Genomic DNA, 5,793 nt, shown 5'->3' with positions numbered 1-5,793 from the left:
AGGCTTAGTTAAAACAGCTGGAACAAGCTTTCGTGGTTTTTATTTATCTAATATATACCATGAAATCATACATGCATATGTATTTTGTTGCATAATAAAACTATAGATTTACCAGTGATGGGTTAAATGTTTTTTATGAAGTTTTATAACATAATTTCAAAGTCAACACAAGTTGCATGAGGCCGCCATTTGGCAGTAGTGCAGTTATCACTCAAACGCCAGTGGATGTCTTTTTCTGCAGAACAGGAGAGAACTCGATGTTTCTGGCGGAGCTCTTTTGTCTGCCGACAGTTGATCCTGTTTCTTAGTAACTTCTGACAGCTCATCTGATTTCCACAGTATTACCCTGCAAGAGGATTTCATGGAAAGGGAGCACTTGCACTAATGAAAATACAAACAAGTTCAACACATTCTGTTGAAATACAAGACAAACTAAAGAGATATATTATATTTATTATATATTGTGTTATAATCTTTCATCAAAACCTTATTTTGTACAATATATACAATGCACACAGTATTCATATATACTGTATGTACAGTACACCATCATATCTACGTGGTACAAGATGCACATGCAGCGCTGATATAAAGGACCAGTCAAAAGCTTGGACACACCTTTTAAATTCGAACAAAAAACAAAAAAGTGTTAAAAAATCCAGAATGATTTATATTTTGCTGGCTACTGCAGAATGCTGTGGTAGCCATGCTGGTTAAGTGTGCCTTGAATTCTGAATACATCTCCAACAGTGTCACGTGCGACCTCATGAAGCTGACTGAGAGAAGCCAAGAGTGTGCAAAGCTGTCATCAAGGCAAAACGGGGCTACTTTGAAGAATCTAAAATAAAAATCATATTCTGGATTTGTAACACTTTTTTGTTAACTAGATAATTCCATATGTGTTCTTTCATAGTTTTGATGTCTTCAGTATTAATCTACAAAGTAGATCAAAATAAATAAAAAACTTTGAATTGGAAGGTGTGTCCAAACTTTTGACTGGTAGTGTATGTGCAGAGAAATGCGCTGACAGCAGAGACTCACACACATACAGAAGATGCACACAGTATTCAGTATCATAATAAATGCAATGCAACATCCATTCATGTCTTTACGTGATGCCAGCAAATGTCATCAAAAATGTCAAACACCAACTTTTAATGTGGCAATAGGTAAGAAATGCTGCCTCATTTTCAGCCCCACCCCATCTCTGTGATCTGCCCCTCTCATGCATGTGTGACAGCAGTTGGGGGCAGTTGGTACAGCCCGTGCAGGAAGAGGAGGAGGGACGAGGTGTTTTGCCTCACCCACAGCAGAGAGAGGGGATGCATCTTTTCTTTGTCTGTAATCTAGACTGAGCCTGATTGGGTTTTGAATACTTTTGCACGGTTTGCTACTGATGAATCAGACTTTTAAACAACTCAAATGAGTTATGTGTGGCTGAATACAGACGATTGGTTGAGCTTATAATATTCAGAAGGTCTGAGGACACTATAGCCAATATTTGATAAAAGAAAAGGACAGTTACTTAAAAAACTAAATAAGTTGTTTATTTATATTCGTTTATTTTCTAATAGGCAAATTACAAAAAGATGAATTTGGCCACTAAAAACCAGGTGGAATCAACACTTGTCACTTTTGAATTAAAAACTGTAGCCTAGTAACAGCTTTTTATTTGTGTTAGCATTTAGATGTTTTTACTAATATGTGGTATGGTTTAATATTAGGGGCCGATAACCGACAGTCAGGAATCATAACACCAACAGGAAGTCAGCCATTTTTTATTTTATGTGCTACTTTTGCACTTTTCAAGACACTTATTTGAACTAAATCCTCCTACAGCTTCAATGCGATCAAAGAAGTACCTTCATAGGACCTTGATAATCAAAATCTATTTTCTATCCGTTTCACTGCTTCTCTATTTTTTAAGCTAAGCACACTGTGAGCAACTGCAATTTATAAATAATATACCCGCAGTCAGTGTAAAGATGAACATGTAGCAGTTTATTTGAGTACAGATGAAGTTCTAAAATGGAGTCAAGTACAGAGGTGTTTTGGACAAACTTCATGAAATTAGAATTGACAACTGGAGTGTTTTGTTTTACAACAGAAGCCCAAAATAAAATATTTGTTTTACAAAAAAGAAACAGTTGGACAAAGTTACTGAAGGAAGAACAAAAACATGCTCAAGATTGAGACTGTATGTACACTTCTAAAAACCTGACATTTTGTAGAGTATACCTCAATTTAAAAGCTTTGATTACCTTCAGTATTGTGAAAAAGACATCTCCATTCTAGTTCTTGCTAAAGAATCACTTTCATAACGTCTAAAACTCCAATCTTACGCTGTAGGCGACTTTAAAAGAACATTAAGGACACAGACCTTACCCAAAGAACATTGTTTAGTAGAACCACCGTAGAACCACCAAACAAACAGTGCATTGTTACTCACAATAAACCAGATGTTGTTCACTTGTTAAACTGTCTGCGGCCACTTGCTTGTTTCAATCATCCAGACTGGTTTGGCTTTAAAAGAAAAAGAAGAGGCCAAAGAGGAGAAAACGTTGTCCTCCACTAATGATGCTGGTGAAAACTTTCCAAACAATTATATTCACACAAATAAGTTAACTTACTCAAAAACAAAAAACAGTTAACACTGAAATTAAACTTTGAGCTGCCATAGATCTTAAAGGCCAAATTGTTATCAGCAGTTTGGTTTGTATGACACCGTAGTGCGAAGAAGTGATTACCCATTGGGAAATCTAACCAAAACTCTTCACCTATTTCAATAATACAATGTTATGGAAGAACCAGCAAAACTATTTTCATACAACCTCAAATCTCGTCAGATGTTTTTTGACATGTCCAAACTCAACATGAACACCAGAAGAAATCAAAAGAACCAGGATGTCATTTGGGCACGGGTGAATGGACAAGACAAGTCCTCACAATTTATTCGCAGTTTGGTCACAAGGAGAAAAAAAGCAACATGTTTAGAAAAATAGAGGAAAAAAAAGACATGGTGGGAACAGATATACGTTTGTCTAAAACTGATGTCATGAAACTATGTCACATTTCTGTACAGTGGCCGACCATCTCAAACAAGTGCATGAGTGCACGAGTATGCAGGTGTTTGCCAGCTCCTCTGTATTGCATGCATTCTGTATTTTACTGAACCAAGGTGCTTCTGCGTGCAGACTGATTTTCAACGCCTGCGTCAAAATTATGAGGATCTCACACATGCAAACTCATACATGACACATTCACACACTCACTCACACACACAGACAAATGCATGAGTTTCCCCTCTACGTCACTCAAGAAAAAAAAAAAACTAAACAAAAACTAAGACACACACCCGCACTACTACTTCTTTCCCAGAATGAGGGAATAAATTAGCTCCATAAAATGCTTCTTTACAAAAGAAAAATAGATATTTATATAACTGTACATCTTATCTATACAGCATAAAGACAGGGAGCACAAGAAGAAGGGAAGTTATCTCCAGAAATAAGACAAATTCTGGCTCTAGCACCCTTATCCCTCCAACGCATGCGTCGCTATTCTCCTTGTTTCTTTTTGCAGGCGATGGAGCGTCCCTCGCTCTGCCCGAAAAAGGCCAGTTCTCCAGAGAACGGCACGACTTTACAATCTCCTCCTACTATCCATTCCCAACTGTGCTGTGTCTGGGATGGATGCATGAACGCAGGGTAAGCTCCATCTCCCTCTTTCTTGGTTTGATACTTTGAGGCGCAGCAGTTCTGCCCGTCTCGTCTGATCCGTCCTGCGGCTCCATCGTCAGTAGCTCTACTGCAGTTCAGTCCTCTCAGTGAGAAGCAAATTACCCAGGGTCCCTTACATGACCCTGTCATACGGAAACACAGGGCCTCTCAGCCAGAGTCTGAGTCGCTTGTGTCTGAGGATGAGGAGGAGGATGATGAGGAGGAGGAGTCTGAGGAAGAGCTGCTGGCGCTGAGACGTGTTGGCTGGGTGTTGTGCGGCTCCGTTACAGGTTTCTCTGCTGGAAAGAAATATGAAATATGTTCAGACAACAACGTCATTTCAAACGTTAAATATTTGAATGTGTAAGAGAAATGCTGCAACTATCTGATAAAGATGTCAAATGTTGAGATTCAAGACTTCCTGAAGACAGTTTAATACCCGGAGACAAAGAGCAATTTAACACAATATCAAAATCAAGATAGCAGCGGAACTTCAACTTTAAGTCGACTGATTAATCATGGGTCAAATGATCATCAAGTCTTTGGCTGATCTGTTTAAACTGTCGAGGTATGGTAGAGAATGTTGTTCAGTCTCCCAAATATGGATGTCAGGATTTAATATTAAATAAACAAATATTTTTGGGTATTGGACAAAAGAAATGTTCTGAAATGTCATCTAATTTCAAATCCAGAGAAGAATCGGCAGATGCCCTAACTTGCATTTTTAGGTTTGATTTACCAACATCAGTCATTCGGGGAAGAAAAAGATGTATCATATTTCACTTTCTTTCTGAAAAGCCGTAGCTCCTAAATACTATTAAATGAAAACGCAGTGTGGAAAACTTACGTTTGGTCTTAACGGGCTTCTTTCCGGAGTTGAGCTGACCGCTAACGTCTATCAGCCTTCTCTCCAGCTCCATCTGTTTCTCCAGAGTGATCTCTTCCCGAGATTTGCCAGCAACGTTGTTTTTACTAGCTGCAAAGAAACAGAGACAATATCCATAAGATCTACAGGTGATCTACAGCCTCCACAGAATACCATTTATGTCCTGATGTTCTCTGATTTTTTGTTTACGGATTAAAAAAGTCATTCATATTTATACTTCTTTTCAAGTAAATTAAGTATCAAAGATCGTGTGAACACTGATCAAAAAAGTTGTTTAACCTGTTAAGCCCCCAAAATGCAACATCTTGCAATAAACAGCATCTAAGGGCTTCTTAACATTTAACAAACTATGAATCTGTCACATCCACTCAGAGAAACTCAGCTAAGTGACAATATGAACCATTTTTAACCAAACGAAACACAAGTCTAACGCAGAGCCTCTGAATTAACCCTGAGTGGAAAAAAAGGCTAACGCACTTAACACAGAACTCACGGTAGAAACACTCCACCACTTATCGGATCTGCACAAACAAGACATCAGATAGCAAGCTGAGATTCCACAGACTCCAGAAGTAAAAGTATCATCACTGAGCGACCAGAACTCGCAGCATGGGATACCAGTGGCGAACCGTGTCTATCACAACTGGACCTTCTGTAGACACACACCCCCACCCCCACGTGGCATTATAATGTGCGGCTTTTCACTGAATTGTCTTGACTTGAAAAGGGTACTCACAACAATTCCGCAACAACTTCATCTTCACCTGTTGCACTTATCATTTCAACGTTAAAAACAATAAAACGGCATGAATTGCTTCGTCGCATTCATCTATCCTCTGTCTCGAGCCAGTTAACTAGCGGGCCTTCTATCTAGAGTAGGGGTCGGCAACCTTTTTGATGTGAAGTGCCATTTAAATGTTATCAGCGTGCTAACGATCGAGAATTATCAACGGGGGGGGGGTTGTGGAGCTTGACGCTCGCCAACCATAAGCAGGAGGGCGGGGGAGCCTCGCTGCGGGGAAGCAGTGTGTGGACCTGTCAGCGCAACTTACATGATGCCGAATTTAACAAACACATTTAAATAATTGGTTTAAACGGCATAATAATAAGGACGATCGTCCGTTCTGTGATTCTCCAGAGAACACATGTTATGATATTAGGGTCATGCAGAGTGAGATGAGATCGCTG

The 5,793-nt window shown here is 39.2% G+C and overlaps 1 long non-coding RNA gene across 1 annotated transcript; it reads right to left on the bottom strand.

Moving 5' to 3' along the window:
• Positions 1-1,980: 1,980 nt before the first annotated feature.
• Positions 1,981-5,138, bottom strand: LOC104953037 (uncharacterized). The gene is made up of 2 exons (XR_799168.1): positions 4,567-5,138; positions 1,981-4,015 (listed from the first exon to the last, which is right to left on the bottom strand). It is a non-coding gene; the product is annotated as an uncharacterized lncRNA (long non-coding RNA).
• Between the last annotated feature and the right edge of the window lie 655 nt (positions 5,139-5,793).

This window comes from Notothenia coriiceps, unplaced genomic scaffold (genome assembly GCF_000735185.1).
Source record: "Notothenia coriiceps isolate Sejong01 unplaced genomic scaffold, NC01 NC01_scaffold00000434, whole genome shotgun sequence".
In the NCBI taxonomy this organism is placed as follows: domain Eukaryota; kingdom Metazoa; phylum Chordata; class Actinopteri; order Perciformes; family Nototheniidae; genus Notothenia; species Notothenia coriiceps.
This window is presented reverse-complemented; position numbering and strand designations above follow the sequence as displayed.